Genomic DNA, 22,942 nt, shown 5'->3' with positions numbered 1-22,942 from the left:
TTCAATGTGCCAGCCAAGGAACGCCACATCCCTTCCATTAGGGGATGGAAAAGGTGCAAATGAGGAGCAGGGGCTGCAGCTCATCAATCCTCAAACCAAAACATCCCTGAGTTCGGCTCCGCTGCCAGAAGTGGAGGGGTGTGCAGGTACAGGTTTACACACACACGTTCCAGGCAGGCAGCTCTGGAGAAGAGGGGCTCACTCCTGCTCGGGGAGGAGAGGTCTTTGCAGCAGCTGCCCCATCAGTGGTGTTAGTGGTGGGTCCCTTGTACCTGCTGCAGGCTCCTCAGCTACTGCACAGTGTCTGCATGGACCTCGTTGGCTGACCATGCTTGAAGCCTTCAGCAGAGGCTGCAGGAACTGCAGACAACAGCCAAGAGCGTGCTGGTGTCCCCTGCCCTGCTCCCAGGTGCTGGGACCCCCCTGCTCTGCCTCCCCTCCTCATCCTCTCCATGCCTTGCTGTCTCCTCCTGGTGCTGGTTCTCTACTTCATGCATGAGCCTGCAGGAAGGCACTGGCCACTTTTGTATTTTTTTCAATTTTTATCAATTTTTTCCCATTTTTCCCATTTTTATCCTCCATCTGGGAACTGCGCATGGGCACCCGGAGTGGAGGGAGAAGTGTGCTGGGAGCAAAACAGGACAGAAGCTGGGTGTGGGCACTGCCACCACCTGCCTGCTCCCGAGAGCCCCGTGGTCTCACACAAAGCCACTTCCCAGGAGCTTTCAGCTAAATAAAGCCTCGCTCATCAGCCTGGGCTACTTCCAGGTGTCCACCATCGGTGGTGGTGCACCCAGTGTGGCTGTTCACACACACCAGGGCTGTCACTCCGGTTTTTCTCGCATGACACAAAAGAAACTAGGAACTGGGAGCACGGTGGGGAATCGCCCCAGAGCCCTGAGTGATTGCTGCTGCTTTATTTCACCTCCCAGAAGTGCAGTTTCAATCTGTCCCCTCCTCCTTGAGAAAGCAGCGATGCCCCAGCCCTCCTCAGCCTGGCCAGGAAGGCAGGAGCAGGGTGGGGAGACACGCACGTAACACGGGGTCAATTAGCGAGCTGTCTGTTTCCAATAGATTTGCTTACGCTGCGGCGGCAATCTGTCTTTCCAGGCCGTGCTTTGGTTTCATGACCTGAAGCAAGATGCAAAGCAGCTCCCAGGCGTCTGAGGGTGCAGCCCAGCCACGGACACAGCCTGCCTAAAATGGTTCCCTGAGCACCCAGCTCTCTGCCAGCACCTCCAAAACCATGGGTGCTCCACACCTCCCTTGCACCCATGTGCACGGAAGGGGAAGACCACTGAACTCATCACGGATATATTTAATAAAAGTGGAGTGATGCCTGGATCTATCAGCACTGTTTTCTCCCCAGGCAGCAGCAGAGCTGTCCTCATGCCCTCTGCACAGCCCAGAAAAACAGCCTGGAGAAGGCCCAGCAGAGTAGCACAGGCCTTTTTTGGGGGGTGAAATGCTGCAGAAACCCCAGCTAGACACTAACAGGTAGTGCAGAGGGTGCTCGTGCGAGGGGAGAAAGCCGCCTGCAGGGTTTTCTGCTTCAGCACCCATCCCATGCACGCACACACGTGGAGGTCTTGGCAGCCCCCAGCAGCAGGAATCAGCAATAGGATGCGGATGGAGAGAGCCCGGCTGGGTTGTGGGGTGGCACAGGGGCAGGTGTCCCCCTGTGATGCTCAAACTCACCAGAAAAGGGCTGTCCACACTCATTTGTGCACAGCAGCTTGCAAAGTGTCAATGCCATGAGCCTGCCCTGCCTCTGTAAGTGTGAGAGGTGAAGGAATACGTGCAGGGATATTTGAGCATTTATCATCTTCCCAAAGCAGCAGCACTGTTTATTATTGCTGGCAAAAAGTTTGTAAGGTATCACATGCTGAATGTGCCCATAGCACTATAGGTGGGGAAATTCCTACATGTAATCAAATCTAATCCACCTCTCCATGTATATACAGTACCGCATTCTTCACCATATTTTCAGAGGGGTATTTGAGAGCTGATGCTCATAAAGCTAATAGAATCATAGAATATTAATTTTTCTCCCTGTGATTCATAACATTATTTAAATTCATAATAATAATATCTACAATAAATGAAAATTAATAATATTAAAAGGTGATACCTTTTAAATTAGATTGTTTAATTCCTTAATATCAAATAAAAATTAACATTATAAAATAATAAAAAGGTGATGTCTTTTAATCAGTTTAACCTGCCCCTCACTGGAAAGAACAGAAGAAAATAAAGAAAAGCAAAAAAAAAAAAATGGAAAAGAGAAAAAAAAAGAATGAGGAAAGAGGAAAGAAAAAGAAAAAGATGAAATAAAAACAAAAAAAAAAAGGAAAAGAAAAAGAAAAAGGAAAAGAAAAAGAAAAAAAGAAAAAGGAAAAAAAATGAAAAAGAAAAAGGAAAAAGGGGAAAAGAAAAAAAAAAAAAAGAGAGAGAGAAAAAAAAGGGGGGGGAAAGAGAAAGAAGAGAAAAGGGAACTAATAGTTTCTATATATTTAAGGAACATCAAGTCATTTTTTAAAAAGTCCTAGTCCTTCCTAATAAGATGCCTAACAGTGTGTGAATTATACAGCCATAAAACTTCTACTTACATCTGACATTTGCTGGTAGGAATAAATCAGATCTCGGAAAAGAGGAGACGCTTGGATTTCAATGGGTATTATCATAACTTTAAATGTATTAGTGGTGATCTGAAAGCAGGACATTGTTATACAGACAGACACACTGTGTTCATAACCAATGGTAATTTGTAGAACGCATAATTTGCTACTACCAAAATAGCACAGCATGTGGTTTTTTTGCCCTTTTTAGTATATAGTCTTGTAGTTTCTTTTGGCTTGTTGAAAGAAATCTACTCTGCACAAACTGAGCAAAAGCTCAGACCTTCGGCAGCTTACACAAAACAGGTGGACGTGCACCAGGGGAAATGCAGGCTTTTTGAAAAAGCCAATAAAATAAATAGATGATTATAGAAAACGAAGATGAAACCAACTTCTCTTTCAAAGGCAGAAAGTTGGAGACTAAACTCAGACTGACTAAACGCTGATTGAAAACACACCCTGCCACCCCCTCTCCGAGTTTTACCAACGCACCGAGTTCTCACTCGAAAAATTAGTAGGAAAAGAGTCACCCACCACACCTTCATCCCCGAGCTGGCAAAGATCAGACGCTCCTGGTGTGCTCGCTGCTGGCACACGAGAAGGGGTCTCCCGAGCAGCAGGTGAAGACAGCAAGCCCTGCTCTGATGCCCTCCACCGTGGTCCCTGCCATCACCTCCCTGCCAGCCAGGAGTGCACGGTACTCACAGGAGAGGTGAGATCTGGAGCTCCTTGGGTCCCAGCCCTTCCACGTGCCGTGGGGAGAACGAGACGTGAGTCGGGGATCTCTGCTGCATGCTCAAAGGCTGCTCTGTGAGACCTTTGGTTATGTCATGGTGGAGACTCACCAAAAAAAAAAAAAAAAAAGTAGGAAAAAAAAAAAAAAGACAAAACCCACTAGAGAAAATAAATGCCTGTATCCCTAACAAAGCGGCAGGGTGGAGCCAGCACACCCTTATATTTAGCTGCAGGCAAATCCTTAAAGTTGTAGCACATTTATTTCCAATGAATCACGTCAAAGCTACAAGATCAAAACCCCAAACTCTTGCCGTTTGCCCAGTTCTGTCTTTCACTGGGAACACAGGGATTGTTGTTATCACCAGTTTATTTTTATTCTCTGAGCCCAGAAGGTTTGGGATGGATCAGAGATGCCAACAAGCTCAGCTAAGGCTACCTCGAGTCAAAGTAAAGGCAGTTTCCCACAACCCCGAGCTATTAATTTGAAGGATCCGGATAGTTTGTAAAGTGGAAAAAAGTAGTTATCACACTTAAATTTAGAAAACGCCTGAGGGCTGAGTGCCGCTGCGAATTTCTCCCATCTCTACCTGCCCTGACAGCGCAATCTGGGCGGCTGCAAGGTCAGAGCCCATCTGCACAGGGCATGATCTTTTGGGATTTCCAGCCCAAAAAGAAGCGGGGAGGGAGGACAAGGCAGCAGGATGGCCTCTGAGCACTGCAGCCCCCAGAGGCCGCACCGTGTCCTGGTGACCAGGCCGTGCTGCCCCCTGCCCGGCCCTGCTGCCCTCCCCAGCTTCCACACCAAGAGCTGGAGGTCACAGCACGTTGTGTCAATGTACAGGGACAGCAGGAGGCTTGGACAGCCCCTACATGTCAGGAAATCTGCATCTGCACTTTGCCACTTGCATGGTTGCATCCAGGCCTGAGGCCGGGCTTGTGCCAGCAGCGCTGGGGTAGCTTGGGGAAAGGGAAGGAAGCCCAGCAGCAAGGGGTAGGGGGTGACAGAGGGGACCCAGATGTCCCAGGGCTCCCCAGAGGAACCTGGGGAACCTCAGCACCCAGGCTGAACACCCAAAATCCCTGCCACAAGGATCTACATGGTCCATCCGTCAACCACTGCTGGCTCAAAAGCCACCACTCGCACCTCACTTTAGACAAACTAGGAAAGCATCAACCAAGCCCATGCTCTCCTGTGAAAGCCAGTCTCTCGATCTAGCCAAAGGAGCTGCTTTTTCATTGATGCTTCAGTGAATATTGACCCCAAAGCCTATATTTTTCCATGCACCTTAAGAAAACACTGAAAATATTTCTTCTTCCTCTTCCCCTGCTACTGGCTGCCACCTTGCCAAAACAAGAGCAAAGGCACAGCACATCAGATAGCCATGCGCGACCTGATGAGAAGTTGGTAATCAACTACCAATGCATGGGGCAGAACAGCTCTTCTTGCTGCACAGGCCAGCCGTGGAGGGACACCATGAGAAAAAAAACGTACTATTGTCAATGTACAGGCATCTGGAGACATCCCAGCAGCAGATCTTCTGACTGAAAGAGATATTTTGTTTGTTTGTTTTGAACTGTTGCTTGCCAGTACAGGACATCACTTTGGGCATTTGTCCTAGCATACAATTTGCATGCCAGATGCTCTTTCGTATTGCTAATTGTTGAAACAAAGTGGATACTGAATGAGGTCCTTTGAGGTTGGCAGGGGCTTCAAATACGGCCAGTGTTGAGCTAATTCTGCTCCCAGTGAATGCAATAGCAAATTCGCATTGGCGAAATGCTATACGCTGTTTGTTTTTTTTTTTTTTTTTTAATAACACAAAGATGAAAGCACTAGAACAATGGTGAATGCCCTCAAAAACCCCGTCCTCCGCTAAGGTCAGCCCCCTTGCCAGCCTCTGGCTTGCAGAACGACAAGGTCCAGGATGGCACTGAATACCAGAGACAGGCAAGCAGCCTCGCTGGGTAAAGAGGTATTTTTATTCAGGGCTCATAGTGGCACATGCTGGCCAAACCATCCTTCTCCAGCTCAATGGATGCTATATTCTCCAGCAGGAGAAATAGGAGGAGCCGTGCAGCAAGAGATCAGTGGAAAGTGTGAAAAGCTGAGCAGGAAAATGGACTTAGCTGCAAGAGACAAAAGCATGACCGGTAGGGTCTCCTAAGGAATTCCCTTCTGGGTGTACACTGAATTCAGTATCTGTCCTTAATCTCAAATTCCCACTTGGCAAGATGATTACAAGGAAGATAACCCCACAGGGGTTATCTTCACACACCACGCGTCCCAGAGCACAGCCTTAGGAGGCATTTGCCAGGCTACAGGAAAGTGGGGACCACAAGGGACCACCTGCAGGACTGAGTCCAGCTGCAGGAAACCCTGTGAGAAGTGGGCTATCCCCCTGGGACCACAGCACGTCAACTCAGATGACAAGACACACGTTCAGAAAGAGACCATCCAGCCCCGACTCTTCTTTTTTTACAGCAGCTGGCGTGACCTAGGCAGAAGAAGTGCACAGAAAGGTGTGAGCACACAGAGATGCCTCTTTCCTGATCTATGTGTGAGATGTTCCCAGGCTGGATCTGAACCCGAGAGCTAGCAGCCCTCTCTGGGCCTTGAGCCCATCTAATTGCTTCTTGAACCTTTCTGCACCTTTGGTCTCCAAAATACTGTGTGCCAATGAGCTCCCCCAATTTAATTACTCACTGTGTGAAAAACTATTTCCTTTTGTTTGCTTTAAAAGTGCTGCCAAATAATTTCATTTCACAGCCATTCATTTCTGTGTTATGAAAGAGACAATGAATAACCGTTCCCTGCTCCCCTTCTCCACGCCATTCACGGTTTGATATTTCTGTCTTAATAAAGCCTCCTCAGACAAGTTTTTTCCAGCCCTAAGTGGCCTCATCCGTTTAAACTGTTTTCCTCCCTAAACCCTTCGGCTCTCCCTGCCTCCATCACTCCTGAGTCTGGGTGCACACTGCTCAAGAGGCGGCTGCACCAGAAAGTGTCTGGCAATGTGTCTGATATTCTCCCTTTCCTCCTCAATCTTCATCCTGACAACTCCTAATGTTCAATTTGCCTATCCAACAGCGACTGAGCTTTGAGCTGACATCTCAAAGAAGCATCCACAGTGACTCAGAGATCTCTTTCTTACGCAGCACGGGTCCATCGAGAGCCTGTCGCTGTGCATGAGTAGCTGGGGATTACCTCCTCGAGTGCATTGCTTTGCTTTAATCAACATACTTGAGTTTTGTTTGCTGTTCCATCACTCAGTCATGCAGTATCACTGGGTCTTTCCACACCTCTCTGTAGTTCTAAGTGCCTGAAATAACTCAGTAAAGCCAGGACACATTGCTGCCATCTCCCCGTTCCCCTGTTTCCAGATCATTTATGAATTTGTTGAACAGCTCAGGCACTAGCAAGCATACCTGCAGGATGCCCCTGGTAGCCACAGTGGAAAATGAGCATTTCTTTCTTTCCTCTGTTTTCTGTCTTTTACACTACTATTAATCCACAAGAAAATCTTGTCCTACGACAGCTTAACTTCTTCAGGAGCCTTTGGCAAGGGACGCTGCCAAAGTCTGGGGGAAATTCAAGGACACGATATTGACTGGGTCATTTTTCTCTCCATTCCTGTCTCCTTTGAAGAACTTGAATAGATAATGAAGAATGACTTCACTCTGTAAAACTCAGGTTGACTCTTCCTCCGTATATCATATTTATTCATCTGTCCATGAATTCACCTCCTGAGATTCAACAAAGATGACCGGTACAGAAGTGAAAATAACGGGCTGCAGATCCCACCACCAGTCCTGCTTAAAAATCAGTACTGCCTTTGCCTCTTTGTCCTCCTGCTCCCTTGCCTATTTATGTAGCAAAGTGGTAGCTGGAAAATTTGAATCTGAATTTTCTTAAAGCTCTTGGGTGAATTCAGTTTGGTTCTTGTAATCTGTTGCTCTTCGTTATACTGGTTTGTTCTAGAATCTCTTCCACTAAAACACCTCTTTAAAACACTTTGTTTGAGTTGCTCTCCATAAAAAGGGCTCTGGAGGGGGACTCCTTCCAAGCTATTACCAAACGAAGTGATGCAAATTATCTGCAAAAGCCTCATACTTATTCAGCACTCCCTTTCTAGCTGCCATCTACAGACTTCCTAGTGGGCTTCTTGCTTTTTGTGCTTTGGAAATATTTTATGGGTGATTTCCACATCTTTAGCAAATTGTCCCTCAAATTTTTTGGCATTATTATGGTTCTACATTTAGGTTGCTGTTTTTTATATTTTCAGATGTTTTTATCGTTTTCCTCAACAGGATGGCAATTCCATTTCTGAAGGATACCATTTACTGCTAATTATTTCCTTTGATTTACTGTTTAATTATACTTGGTTTTGGGGGAAAGTAAATGAGATTTTAGAGGCAGAAGATATTTTTTGGAGTTTTAAACAGTGAATCATTAAACGGCCTCTGCTTCACCTGCATTTTACCCTTTGGCTGCTTCTTTTAACTCTGTTACAAGAAACTTCCCTCATGTTAAAAATGCCTTACAGATGCTGGGCGTTATGATAGCAGTTTTTTTTGGGGGGCTGCTGCTCTATGAATTCCGAATGTGGTTGCCTGATGGCCAAAGCCACTGAACGCAAGCTGAATACAGAAGCAAAGCCACCACAATCCAGCCCTAGGAAATCCTAGCTTAATATCTCCACCTGGCTCCAGTTAGCAGCTAAGAGCTGGAACGGTTCAGAGTGTTCAGCTGGGCTGCATGGCTACTGCTCTGCCAGGAGCATCAGCACAGGCCAGATGAAAGATTTAATACGGCTCTTTCTGGATATTTCAGTAATAACAAAGATGAAAGTTTCAGTAAATAAACACGGGCAGGGAAAAACTGCCCAGAGTTCCCCTGCAACAAAGAAGTCTGAAAGCTTGGGGATCCAAAGCATGCTAAGGAGAGGGGACCCACCTCTCATTCACCTAAAGCCAGCTGTGGAAATCTCAGCAAGGGTCTCTGCTCCCTCTGCCTTCTGCCCACACAGCCTTGGCTGTACGTGTTCACGTCGCCATCTCCTCAAACCTCACCCTGTGCCTTAAATGTGACGGTACCCAAACACTCGAAGCTAAGCTGGAGCCAGAACGTTTAATTCCCCCGGGGCTGCATCTGCACTCTCCGTGGACAAGGGGATCCTAACACAGGCCCAGACGGGGACGGCGTCTTCCCCGACTTGGATCCGGATCACACATCGTCCGACAGGAGCGGTCCGAATGCAAAGACAGCCCCGGGCAGTCCGTGTGCTCCTCTGGCATTGTGAGCACTTCTCCTTCGGAGCCTCGGCTTCCTGGGAGGGGAGCCCCCAGGACTCATTGTTTCCTTCAAGCAGAAATGCAAAAAAAAAAAAAAAAAAAAAAACCCTCAATCCAAATGTCCCTGAGCTTTGGGGCTCTGGACATCTGGCTCTGAATGTCGCAGCTTACACCCATGATCTCTACGCAGCAGATGGCTGCAGTGAAAAAATAGCCATCCCTCTCCAAGTCCAAGCCACAGTAAAGCCAGAGCACCGCTGCATCTGCAGCGGCTCCCGAAATAGAGCAGGCTCTGGGTTTGGGCATGTGGGTGGGAGAAAAAGACAGGGAGGGAGAAACAGCAACCGGGGGCATGGGAGGCAGCAAGGGGACAGCGCTGCAGGCAGCAGGGAGTTGAGAGGAGGGGTGGCAGGGTGAGGGAAATGGAAGCACGGAGCTTTTTGTGGGCTGGGGCAGGGCAATTCAGGAGATGGGGACACACAGGGCAGGGGACAGGCACCCTGACACCACCCCTGGCGGAGCAGCAGCCCCTCCGCGGCACCTGCACCTCCCCAGGCCAAAAGGGGAAAAAAAGCCAAAGGGGGCCACAGCCAGGTTTCCCCACGAAGGCATGCAAGGGCACTGCTCCCCCCTCCCCGACCCTGCAGCTCCCTGGGCAGGGGACAGGTTTTGCCAAAATGAGTGTGTGTGTGTGTGTGCACGCACGCACGTGCGGGCGGCTGCTCCCCGAACGAGGACACCGTGGTCTTAAATCGCAATGCTTGGCATGGCACAGGGCAGGGCGATGGCTCCAGCTTCCTCCAGCCCCCTTGATATTTATGTTACAGCCGTCCGGATTCATTTTTTGCTGACTGCGCTGGCTTGCCCTCCCTCTGCCCTCTGTAGAATTTCATTAATGCTGCTGCGCCGGTTGGGGGACAAAACAGTCTTTTATTTTTATTTTATTCCTCCCCTTTCTCCGCCTGGCCTCAGAACGCTTTAAAGGGTCCCCTGTTCTTTACACGTAACTTCCCACAGTGCTGTCAAGGGTGACACTGCTCTCTGGAGCTGAGCCCTGCTCCTGGCAAGCTGGGCCACCAACCAGCATGGTTTGGCCACCTGAAAGCTGGGACTTACAGCCTGGGACTGGAAGATTGCTCAGCCCTCGCTGCACCCAAACCATGAGGACAGCGCCTGCCACAACGGGACAAACCTATTTCTGGGGAGGCAGAGCCTCTGAAGGCAGCTGTGTGGGACACTTCGCCCCAGGGTTTGGTCTCAGCTCTGTGCTACCCAAAATGAGCCTCGAACCCCGCAGCAGACACACGCACCAGGAGCTTTGCAAACAGGTCCTGGAAAGAATAACGTGCCCGGCTTTTATTTACCTGGGTGGGAGTTACGCTCTTTGCACCACCATCCTTTCAGAAATTCCAGCTTTACTGCTACAATGAAAAGGAAATATTTTTCTATGCAGGGGTTATGGGATGTTGCTGCGGCGGCATGCGTGGGAGTGCAGTTAGATGTTATCTAGCGGCCCAAATCTGCAAAGATGCACATAAATCACTCTACTCCCCTGAAAACACCAACAACAGTCATAAAATGACCCTGGTGCCAAGACCAGACCCTTCCAGGCAGCAGCAACACGTGCTTTAGGTGTAAAAGGGAAGAAAGGAAAAGAGATGATGCATAAAATTTTTATTCCATCTCACGGCCAGTTTGCTGCTGCATCAAGTATGTCTTTCTGTGTCAATATAACACTTACTCTACTAAATAAAGTCCTCGCTTGCGGCGCAGTCGGTGTCGCACCGATGGTGGCTCGGGAATTTCCCACACCTTCCCTCCCACCTTGACGAAGGAGCCAGGACCTGAGCAGTCACACCAAAAATCCCTGCCTGTTTCTGACCCCTTCCGTTTTTTTTTTTTTCAATTTTTGGTCTCCCTCCCAGCTCCTGCCCCCTTCCCAGACAGGAGAGGAGGCAGCGCACCCGCCACGCATCGGCTGCTGCCTGGATGCGGGTGAGCGATCCCAAGCACCAAGGGGAGGCCAGCAGCAGAGGCCAGGGGTTAAACGAGAGGCAGGCAGAGGCAAAATGCGAGGGCTGTGTTACCATGCAACCGGCCAGCGGGCACGGAGGAGGATGCAGAAGGCAGGCAACTCCCTTTAGGAGGCTTTGCTGCGTGCCCGGCTGGACGCCCACCCTCCAGTCCCTCCGGCTTGGCCCCGCGGCGAGCCCTAAAGATTGAAGTCTGCCTCTGCAGCCTGCAGGGAGATGTGGCTGTCCCCGGGTTATTTAGCTTGGTGTTGCCTGAGGAGAGGCTGCGAGGCCATTTCACAGAGCAGGTCGCACAGCCCAGACCGGCACGGGGACACGTGGATGCCCCTTGCACCCGCTGCGGGCACACGCGGCCCTGACCGGTGCGCAGCAGCAGCGCTGTGAGCACGTAGCACCTCGTGAAATCCCCCAATATAAAGCAAATGGGCAAAAAAAACACAAATCCTGCTCTGGTACCGGCAGCCCTTCAGGAGCACAAAAGCTCCTGAGCTTTATTTTCATGGTCTTGCTGCTTGTGCAGAGCCACGCTGGCCTGTCTGCTCCCTCAGACGCTGTGAGCGCACCCGTGGCACCTTATGCACCTCACCTCCCGTCGCTGCTCCGTGTGCTGCTTATGCAGCAACAATTACACTTTGCTCAACTTTCCCATTAACCCAAACAGCCCTTAGTCATGTCTAATGAACTAACAAGTCATTTTTTTTTTTTTTTTTTTATCTGATTCGAGACTCATGTCTGCCTGGATCAGACACATGCAAAAGGTTCAATCCCTCAGTGCCTCGCAGTGAAACATCAGTCTGGCTGCTTTTTGTCCCTGCTCTGCGGAATCTGAATGACTACAGGAGATGCCAGACAGCTCTGAATTAGGTCCAGGATTTATCCTGGAACTGTCTGGCTACACAGACACTGCAGGCACCCCTAGGACTAATTTGCTCAAAGCATCCACCCATGGAAAGAGCCTCTGCAGTCGGGTGGCAGCCAGGGACAGGCTTTCAGAGCGCTGAACACCTGCAGCTCGCAAGCCCCACGTGGTGAAGGCAGCTGAACTGGGAGCAGTGGTGCTCACACGGGCTATTTTTCAGAGGATCTCTGGCTCCTGGAGAGATTCTCTGCTGTCCCATTATGTTCACGGGCTGGTCGATGGTTCTCCCAAGTGCTGGGGCACATCTGCAGGTGCCTAATAACACTGCAGGTGTTTCCTCACTGAAGTCATTATTAGGGTCTGCCTACCAAAACATTTACTTTCAAGAAGCATAGGAGCTTCAAATCCTGGCTATCCTGACATCAGGTCTGACCCTCGGCCACCACATCAATCATGGGGAGAGCTACGTGGACAGAGGAACAGACAAGTCCCAGATTTGTTTCCTTGGAAGCCAAGCTAAAAAACAGTATAGCTCCAGTGCAAACGTGGAAAAGCACGATACAAACATGATACAAACAGGCTCTGGAGGACTCTGCTTCCAATTCATTCCCATTGCCAGTCCAGTGATGGAAAAAATCCACAGGAAAAGGTGAGACTTGATAATCAAGGGGAAGTGGCAGAGCTGAGAAACTCCCCAAAGCGTTTGGTAAAAGGCAGGAGAGGGCATGGAGAGACAGAAGAGTGCCATGGGCTCAGGGAGATGCTGCCACACTTGGATCCAAAGACAATTCTGCAGCTGCAGTGCTGAGGGATGCACTTTGAGCTTGGCTGTGTAAAGAAGCAAGGTTTATCGTGCACGTGCAGGTCTGTGCATCTACGTCTTTCAGTCCATCACCTGCCCAGGTCATTGTTTCTGCTTTGGATTCAAGGGGAGGGATGGCAATAGGAAGTTATGAAGCTCATCGGCTCCTCACGAAAACAGGCAGACTTACCCAAAAAGAGCCACTAAGTGACACCTTTGGGCTTTGAGCCCTACGCCAGCAATGCTGCTGTACAGCCCTGAGCAGCAGGTGCTGGAGGTGCCTCAGACACCAACAGGCAGCACAGAGAGCAGAATCCAGCCCCTCATTAAAGAGCTGTGGGTCCATCGGGAACAGCAGGCTATAAAACAGAGTGATACAAGGAGAGATGACCAAAACAAATGCGCTAGCACTTGGTGCACCACATAGCCTGGCCAAACCCAGCATCTAGAGAAAACAGCCCAAATTCCACCCCTTTCCTCTGCCTGACGCCCGTTTTGCCCCCCTCTGCTCCTCTCTCTGTCTCTCCCGGCAGTCTGCAGGGTAATTACGGCCCGCCTCGCTGTCGCGCAGCCACCGGAGCTCCAGGTACTTAAGTTCTTTTAATCTTGCTTCATGTTTCAGTCCCTGCAGCCCACTCGTAATGTCTGCTACTCTTCTTCCATCACCCTCAAATTCATCAATAGCCATGTCAGGCTTTGACCTCAGATTTTCTAACTGCTCAGCTAAACCACTCCGCCACTGGCCCCGTTCCTGCCTTTGTTAAAAACGAGGGGGGAGCCTCATTTGCTTTCTTATTTGATCATCACTTCACTTCTGTGGTGTGCTCTCTGCTTGGCTGTCTCGGGAACCCAACCAGGAGCCAGCCACGTTCGAGACTGGCGCTGGGGCTGTGGTCTGCGCTATTGTTACCTTGAACGAGAGGAAATTATCGGTAATGCTTGATTTTATTTTATTTTATTTTTTCTCTCCCCCCCTTTAATTTATTTCTCCTAATGGCTTTCCCAGAAAAAGCGGCACCAGTTCTCCGGCTTGCGCAGAGCGCTGCCACCTGAATGCTAATGAGCGCCGGAGGGACCCAGCGTGCCACTGCGCTCCTGAGAGAGCCCCGCCGCCTCCCCGCCAGACATCAAATTGATTTCCAAATTGCTCTGATGGCAGAAGGTGGCCTGTGGTTTGGACCCAGGCGATTACCTGAGCGTTTATCTCCGCGGGCTCTGCCGCCCGCCCGCTTTAAAACCACCCGCGCGCCCAGACGGGGCTGCCCAAATGGAGGTCGCGCTCCGTGGGCTCCCTCAGGCTCCGGACTGAATTTGGATATCGCTGCAGGCTGGGCACCAGCAAAAAGGAGTCTCAGAGTCAGCTGAACCTGCAGCACCTCCGCACCCCCTCACTTTTTGCCCTGCCTTTAGGAGGGAGGCTCGGAGGAGCAGCAGGGAGAAACCCGTGCGGCTCGGTGCCGAGGAAGGGTCCCGCCTGCTTGCCGGAGAAATCACAGAATCCATCAGGCTGCCGTGTGTGGCCACCGACAGCATCCGACCCACGGGTTCCCATTCTCCCCCTTGGCCAAATGCCTCCCACACGAGGACGGGGGGCGGAGGAGCAGCCAGCGAGCTGGTGCTGTGCGTCGGGAGGTCCCCGGGGAGGCATACCAGAGCTCAGGCACACTCGGCCCTCCTTCCAAAACACTCATCTCACCCTTGGCTTGCTCTGGATATGCCGGCTGGGAAGGAGGTGCGGCTGACAGAAGAGAAACACGGCAGTGGTGGCTGAAGGCTTTGCTCTGTGTGAGAAAAACCCAAACCGGCCAGCTAGGAGGCGGAGGGAGGGGGAATTGAGGCTGCTAAGGGGAATCTGAGCACCACATCTGGGCAGGTGTTGTTCTGAAGCACTCCCTCTGGCCATGGGAAAGGACAGGGGGGGAACAGCCAGCGTTGCATCGAGCCTCACATCTCTTGCTGTGGCGTTCAGGCTGCCTGGTAAGGAAAGGCTGGGTCAACAGCTCTGCCCTGGCCGGGGGGATGAGCGAGGTGGCCTCTGCCGGCGGGTGTTAGCCAGCAGAAATAAAGGCAGGAGCTGCTGCAGGCTGAACTCAGCCCCCAGACCAACGCGGATCAGAGCCCGGGATCAGGGGGAGTGAAGGGAAATATGAAACGCTGACATTAACCTGCGGGTAACATAAGCAACGGCCCCAAAGATAGCATTTCTTCTGTTCTCACACACCGCTGTATCTCGGTACACTCAGCAGCTGGAATGCGCAAGGCTGGAGTGCAATTTATGGAGTGCTTTGTGACCTCCAGGGATGAATGGAACTGCGTGATAGCTTCTATTATTGCTATTTTACATTAAAAGGAGGATGGCTCATCAGTGGTTTACATTTCTGGGATACCTTTCATCTCGAAAGATAACAAAAGCATCCCACAAAAAAAAAAAAAAAAAAAAAAAAAAAAAAAAAAAAAAAGGGTGTGAGCCAAAGCCTTGCCACTGGCTCCATCTGGGCTTGTACCAGGGCCTGTTCATACCAGGGCACCAGAGAAGCTCAAATTACCTGCTCTGACTGGAGACACCTCCCTTAAAAGAGAGCACATCGCTGCAGAGACCTCCGAAACCCCGCTGTGCCCACATGAAGGGACAGCCAGCACCTCGCAGCGTGCCCCGCCGCTCCGTACAGCCACACAGGCACCCACCACCTGCACCATGTAAAGAAAAATCACAGGCACCCTAAATAGACACGGGCTTGGGGTTTTATTTTTCAGCCAGGCCAGCCAGCACTCCTCCAGCACAAACACGGCACTGCTATGTTTGGAAAGCACAAAGGGGAGGCAGGTCGCAGAGCCACGGATGTAGGGAGCCTCCTGAAGCCCCGGGACCACCCCGGAGCTGCGGGCTGTGCCCGTGCCCAGGCTGACAGCCGTGATGCTGTCCCCACACCAAACATTTGAGGTTGCCACAGCTCCACCTGCAGCTGCCCACAAGCCCTGGTTGAACACCTGGGCACGCTGGGGCACAAGCATCCTCCTTAACCCCGGGGGGACAGTTCATCCTGCCTGCAGCATTAGGGCCAGGGCAGTCCAAGGGAAAGAGGAACAGCGGTGAAGATCTGCTTTATTTTGACTGTTAGCTCCATGGATCACTTCTAGACCAGACCCTGAGTTGGGCCCTTCAGCAAGGAGAGCTCCGAGCTGCCTGCTCCAGGCACAGCTATTTACTGTAAACCCTTTTCTGGGTACGAGCAACAAAAAGCATGTTTCCCCACAGATGGGCAACCATCTGAGCGCCCTGCTACACCAACACGTTGGGATAACCAAGGAAATGTTTGGTGGTGTTTCCCTATCTCAGCCTCACCGTTAAATGAGCTTTACAAAATCTAGCTAAGCCTGTCTTGGAAGTGCACAAATCCTCCCGAGCTGAGCGTGCTGCAAAGGCTGAAGCAAGTCAGGAGAACGTAATTGGCAAAGGGAAACTTCAAACTCCAGCGTACTGGCTTCACATCTCGTTTTTAGCTTGACCTCACCTGATTAAATGCAGAACTGCACAGGCACCCCACCGGGGCTGAGACCGCTCCGGAGCGACCATTGCAGCCTGAGCCTTCCCGGAGGCTGTCCCAAAGCTATGCAAAGGGTTGTATTTGACAACTCTCATCAGATGGGACATCCAACGGCACCCAACAAACGCCTCTGTTCCCCTGCAGGTGCCACAAATCTTTCCTGCAGCTCAAGGGGACGGCTGGCAAAGGAGGCAGGAGACCAACAGCCCCCGTCCCGCAGGTAGCGCAGCCCCTACGCCGCGGGGCTGTGTCGCAAGCAGCAACGCCTGCCTGTTAGCAATTAGAGAAACAAAAGCCGTGGGGATGCTGCCATCGCCACGCACATGGCTATTCCCCAACCTCGGCGCTGGATGACAGCTACAGAGCCACGCCGTGCGAAATGTTCACCCGGGGGTTTCCGAGCTCCATCCCGCTCACCACGGCGCTGACAGCTCCGCGCCGCCGGTGGCCGTGGGGATTCTCCAGCCATCTGAGCGGGCTGTCCGGCCCTCCTCCTCCCCCGACGTGCTCTTGGGACGCATTTTGAAGCTTCGCCTGTTAATTAGGGTGAATGAAGTGGACGTATCCACCCTGGTTTTCTGACGTCCTCGGTGCCTCCGCTGCGGTGAGCCCCTGTAAGAAGCCCCCCAGCGTTTCGCCACCACCACCTCCTCACCGGAGTGACAGATCCCTGGACAGAGAATTGCATCCCTGCCACAGATTTCCAGAGGATGGCTTAGAGAGGGGGGAGAAAAAGTGCAGAGGATTTCACGCTCTGGTTTTGAAATTCAGCAGCAGAGTCATTTCTGCACAACCCTCTTAGCTATATAAATATATTAGGTTGGGGGACGTTGTTGTTTGTTCCTTCCTCCCCAAAACTGCCTATCCCTCTGGATGGGACACCCTCCTCAGCTCACTGGGAAGGAGGCAGATGAGATCCGAGCCCGTGGGGCACGCTGTGAGCAGAAGCAGGTGAGGGATGGTGCTCCCACCACCACCACAGGGGCACCACGCACAGGGCTTTACCCTTGCCAGCACGCACAGCAAGGGCACAGGCATCCAGAGGTGGAAAATGTGAAGCACTCACTTAAATTTTCTGCATTTACCCCGCCAAAAAATACTGTATTTAGGATCACCAGATATTGAAAGGCTGTTCTGAGTATTTTCTGAGTATTCCTTTTCAGGTTTTCAATCACTTTTTTTTACCACTTCCAAACGAGGGCCCTCCAGGAGCTAGAAGAGGGAGAATAATGATTTTTTTAATCTTGTGACATTTCCTATTTGTGTTCAAAGTAGGAGTTAAAATAGCTTGGGTCAATTGGAAACAGATTTCGGGGAAAAGTAAAGGGGTTCAGCTGTATATAAAAGAACAACTAACAACAAAAATTTGCTACCCCTCCACATTTTCTTTAAATCAAAACGCGATGTCTTTGTTCACTTTCAAGTCACTTAACCATGTTGTTTAACCTTTCCTCATTCTAACTGAAAACTGCCATTTCAAAACAAAAAGTTGAAAAGCTTCATTGAGAAGATGTCAAAAAGAAATGTTTTGGCATTTCCAAAATGACACATTTCATTTTGACATTTCAAATGTAATGCCTGGACATTAAAAATAAATTAACTCTCCCTAGGGATTTTGAACGTATCTCGCTGCCAAATTCAGCTTAAGCTTATGAATAGTTCTGTCTTTCTAGAATCCAGCTTCTGGAGTGAATTTATGCTGGAAGTTCAGTTTGGTTTTGGTTCAGGCTGTGATGCTGGGACCCCACCAATGCCCCTGTTTATGATCCATCTTTGTTCGTTCTTTACGCTGGATCTCCAGCCAACGTCTCAGGCCGAGAAATATTTATACCTTATGAAAATATTATATGAAGAGGATAGGTTAGCCTATGACCTGACAACATTCTCTCAAATTATTTTAACATGTGCTTCGCTCCAAATATACTGCTGTCATTCATGGGGATTAATGGTTATTATTAATCACCAGATATGAAGGCATGGGAGAAAACTATCTCCCCATGCACGGTATAGAGGGAACATTATTTATTTGCTAGCACTAACATATAATAAAAACAATTTCTCAGTAGATCTCTCCTCATATACACAGGCGACCATGTCAAGCCGTGACTGATTTGCAAGGCTTTGGAGGCACGACAAGAACAGCCAGCAATGACAACCAAGGGTATTGTCTCGCAACTGCTCTTCGGATGAGTAATACTCCTGCTGATAGGGACATGCAGCAGCCAAAGGCCTTGGTGAAGGGTTTTGGGGACACAGCAGTGGTCACACCCAAGCTTGCAGGGGATGCTCAGCATGGTAGCCAGCAGGATCCCCCGGCCAGCTGCAAGGCTCTACAAGAATTTGAGCTCTCTGGTGGGCTGGAGATCCCCACAGCCGTGTTTCTAGAAGATATGATGCTGTTTTCAAGCCAGCTTGTATAGCCAGTGGCAAAAGGGAAAATCAGAGCATTGGGCTTTCAGCTGTCACCATCCTGGCACGAGCTCCCTGGGCAGGCTGATGGAGCAAAGGGCTGTGCAGTGAGTCAGCCCAGGAGAGGATAACCTGTCCCAAAGTGCCATCAGCAAGGTCTTTCTGATGGCAGGAACACCACGGGTATGGTCACCTAGGGCTGGCAATGCGTTATCCTCATTTTACGGAGCCTGTGACAGCAGTGCAGATTTGTTTTTCCTGTTGTTAACACCCTGCCTTGCTCAGGCCGAAAGCGCTTCGCACTGATGACAACGCAAAGACCCGTATATGACAGACCACAGACTCACGCTCCCTTGGGTTTCTAGGACTCCAGCTCAAATCCTCGCCCCCTACGTGGAGACCCCAAGGAGGGCTACGGGAGATCTGAAACACCGACTTCTCCAGCGAGAGGTCTGCACGGAACTGAACACCAAAGAAAAACTGACACGTTTATACGCCTGCGTGCACAGCACGGGGCCTGTAGGCTGGAGGCTCGGCTCCTTCTTTTGATTCTCTCCCTGAGCGAGCCAAGCCATTTTTATTTAGCGTGAATCCACGTGAGGTGCAGACCCGCTCAGGAGGCGGCTCAATGCCAGCGGCATCGCCATTGTCCACCATATAAAAGCAGGGACCCCGGCACGGTCACAGGAGGCAGGAAACACAGAGCAAGACAAAACAGCGGTACTTTTATGAGACAGCTGCAGGAAGAATTACTGCAATAGAAGAAGGCAGATCTATATTTTGCTTTTCTCTCCTGTTATCCTTTCTCTGGGTCCCTTTACCTCTTCACCTTCTGAGGTTAGGGACAGCAGCAGAACAAGCCTCTTTGCATTCAGCCTTTTCTTCGCGCTCCACACATTTCTGCGTTTAAATCCGTGCCCTTCTGTGGATTTTTAAATTCCTATTCCTGAAGCTCTGTCAACATCCTGCACTAAATGAAAGCAAGTTGGCTCCTCACCCGCTGAAGTATGAACAACAAATAAAAAAACAACTTCGCGGGAAATACACAGCTCCTGGCAGCAGGGCGTTACTATTGTCCTAAGGGAGCTGCTCCTTTTCTCTGGACTCCTAACCTGAGAACCTCTCAGTACAAAGCCAGGTTTGGGCTTTTCTTCAACAAGAAACCCAACTTGAAACCCAACAGGGTGCAGAAAGCACAGCACTTGATGAGCACAGCCGTGCAGGTTAGCACCGAACCAACGCACCGAGGTGGCACCTGCAAGGCTCGGTGCATATTTGGTCTCTGAAGCAAGACGTGGAGCGGAGGTCCCATGCACTCGTGCTAATTAAATTTTGTTTTCTGCAGGAACGAGAGCTGGCCTTGTGGATCACCAGGGCTGGCAGCTTTCCTAATTGCCGCGCTCACGGAGAAGCTCCTTATCATTTCAGGTGGGTGCTCTCTGCGTCCTCCTGCTCGGACGTTTTCTCACGCTGATACTTTGCTGTTTTCGGAAACATCCCACAAAGGAGCAGCAGCAGCTGCCTGAAGGGACAGCACCGTGCCCGGTCACCGCATCCAGCTCAAGGCTTTGGGAGGGGGCGCCGGGCACGTGCGCTGCGAGCCCTTTTTGAGGCTGAAGGTATTATTTAAATGGACTTTCTTGTAAGCAGGATCTGATGAGCTCTGTCAAGATTTCATCCAGAGAGCAGCAGTCCGCAGAGCATAATAGAGAACAAATGGGCTCTAATAGAGCATTTGGCTGCTGCATTAGTATTAATCCGCTCAGCAGCCACATTGTGGTACTGATGCAAAGCTCATGAAAACTCTCTCTTTTCCCCACTGTATCAGTGAAAGGTCTGCAGTAATTTGCATCCAAACAAATGTGTTTTGCGAATAATGGGGCCTTGCACAGGAGTATAATTTTATTACCTCATTTGGGCAATTTTAGCCAAATTGTGCCTCCTCTTTGAAGAGCTGCCATTGGTGAGGAGTTGCTGTTCAGAACTGCACATGCAACAAAAATGTACATTTCGACTTCCATGACCTGCTTTTTTTTTGGCCGTTTATTTCTCAAATAGCTGCTGCCTGTCAGAACGAAGCTTCCCCTTTGTCAGAGCCTATAACCATCACTCAAAACATCGGGTTCGTCCTATTCAAAGGAAGTTAGCAAGCCGCAGATCCTCAGGTGTAAATGGGTGCTGCTGCTTGATCACGAGCCATCCTGAGCATCCAGCTCTGGCGTAACAACAGGCACCCTTGGCTCCCTGAAATACCCGGGGGAACTCAAAGCACAGTCAGTGGGAGCTCACAGAAGAAAAACCAAAAGGAAAGCAAATAAGCTCCAAGTTCCCTGCTCACCACTGGTATGAGTGGGTGCAAATCCCAACACAGACCTAAGGCCACGTCTACGTGAGCTCTCTGGAGGCAGAAGGACGATCGCTGTGGGAAATTCGGAGTGCACAACAGCGGGCAGGGATGAGCACTTAACCACCTGCCTGATCTTCAACATGGACAAAACAGTCCCGGGGCAGGCAGCTTGGTGGGGAGGAAGACCTAGGAGCAGTTATCCTGCCTCTGTGCTTTGCCTTTCCCCTTCCTACACCTGCACCGTTTGCCTGTCTCACCTTGACAAGACGAGCTCCTCGGGACTCCAATTGCCTTTTGCACAGCACCTCTCCCCCTGAGCCTGATCTGTGGTCCAGCTACTGCCAGGATGTATTTCTACAACAAACGCAGCTGAAGCTGCCTTTGCCAGCAAAGGGGTTAGCCTCTATCTTGTTCCCACTCCAGAATTTATCACCTGGTTTTCTCTGCTTTAAGCCAAGCTGTGTATTCGATGCAATTCGATGCGATCCAATCCTGTTGTTATCACAAACACTGGCATAACCACAGCACAGAAAAAAAGGAGAGAGAAGCAGAGACAGAGCCAAAGAAAGATACTGAGAGTGAGATATCACCCTCCAGCACACATCTGAGACAAGCACCGTTTGTATGCCTCCAGACCAGCAGTAAGATATCTGCCAGCTCAAGAACAGACACGCGAAATGACAGCATGCTAGATTTTTACGGGGAAGAGCCAGGGGGGAAAATGACACGGCCACGAGACAAGCAACTACTTTACAAGCTACTTCAGACAGATTAAAACGTAAGGGCAGCTTCGTGGCTGGCCTGTGCCAGCAGCAGCAGCCCAGAAAAAGGCTTGAAGACGACGCTGGCTGCACTTGAGGACCAGCCCTGTGGTTAGCAAGGCGTTGTCCCCGGCCAGCCCCTGCTCTGCTGCCTCCTTCTTCCCCCTTTTGGATCAAGGATAAGCCCAGTCCTGCCCCACTGCACGCACGAGTGAGCAGCAGGATTTAGGAAAGCTGATTTTTTTTCCCCTAAAAATGCCTGCCGCTGCCCCAGACACCCTTTGGTCTTTTGGTTGCTACATTTACTAGAAAGAATCAGCAAAGCTTCAGTTCCTAGCAATAAAAACCCTTCTCTAATGGCATCACTGGAGACCCCACTCCAGCATTAATTCAGAGACTGCCCATTAGCTATTAATTAGGGGACACTGTTACGCAAATAATGAAAATTAATTAAGCCCTCACTAATCTAAAATAGTCTCTTCCTCGCCATTCTCAAATACACCCCAGGCAAGTGGCTGTAATTTTTTTTAATCATAAAAGTGACAGCCTGCGAGCTGACATTTCTTTAAAGGATGTCTTTAATACCAAAATAAAATAAAGTGAAATAAAAGAGCCTCGTCTCCCAAGCGGGTCAGCAGTGATGAGGTGTAACCCAACCTCCTCTGGTGCACAGCTCGCTGAGGACCACCGAATCCCAGCCTGCCCGGCTGAAATAAGCTCTCCAGGAATGGATTCAGGGCTGGCCACGGTGCCTCACTGCTCTCAGCAGTCACATTCCCCCTTCCTGGGGACAGCCCTAGAGCAGGATGCCTCTAACAGTCTGCTCCAGCCTGAAATCCCAGGTAATCTTGGAAGCCGTTCTGTTTTCACTTCAAACTCAAAGAGAGGCAAGGAGAGCCTCGGCTGTAAAATCCCTGGGGGCTGGCTGCAAGACCTGCACCCTTCCTCCCGCTTCCACCGTCTCGTTTCCCACTCGCACAGCTAAAGCTGCAAGCAGCCGCAGCCCCGAGCCCAAGCTGCAGGGCACGGTGCCCTCGGGAGCTTTGAACAAGAGCCCTACACCGTGCAGAGAGCACAGCACAGCCAGGAAAGGCTTTCTTCCCCCGTGCACTGATCAGCTGGAGGGTGCACGGCTGTGTGGACAGCACAGCATAATTGCTTCCCTCTTCCTCTTCTGATGGCCATATATCAGCACTTGCTGCCCTTCACGGGGAGCGTGCAGTGCCTCCTGAACCACAGCTTCCAAAGCAATCCCCTACAACACAACACCTCCCCTCACCTGGTTGCTTTCCTTGCTGGCGTCTGTTCTCCATCACGCCCCAGACCTGCCACACGACCCTGAGCCAAGTGGAAGCGACACCTGATGTCCACACCCAGACGGTTTTTAGGATCCATACTCACTCTCATCGCTGCACATCGGCCTTGGGCTCAGCCAGGTGCTCGTGCTGCTCCGTTTTTCCCTGGCATTTCTCCTCCCTGCCAGGCAGCACGCTGCACACCTCGCTTTCCCTGGGTGCAGAGCCAGGGCCCCGGTGCACGGG

At 50.6% G+C, this 22,942-nt stretch overlaps 1 protein-coding gene across 2 annotated transcripts in view; it reads right to left on the bottom strand.

Moving 5' to 3' along the window:
• The window catches only part of ZBTB7C (zinc finger and BTB domain containing 7C), a 132,015-nt gene that overhangs the window by 86,667 nt on the left and 22,406 nt on the right, over positions 1-22,942 (bottom strand). Inside the window, exon 1 of one of the 2 annotated variants that reach the window (XM_082782477.1) lies at positions 3,324-3,358. The exons of the other annotated variant lie outside the window; for it this stretch is intronic. The gene's annotated coding sequence lies outside the window, so the exon portion shown is untranslated. Of the gene's footprint in view, positions 1-3,323; positions 3,359-22,942 lie in introns of those variants that run through there. 2 annotated transcript variants of the gene reach the window in all.

The sequence above is a fragment of the Aythya marila genome (assembly GCF_965140915.1).
Source record: "Aythya marila genome assembly, chromosome: Z".
Lineage (NCBI taxonomy): Eukaryota > Metazoa > Chordata > Aves > Anseriformes > Anatidae > Aythya > Aythya marila.
The sequence above is the reverse complement of the archived record's forward strand: the minus strand, read 5'-3'. Positions and strand labels throughout refer to the sequence as shown.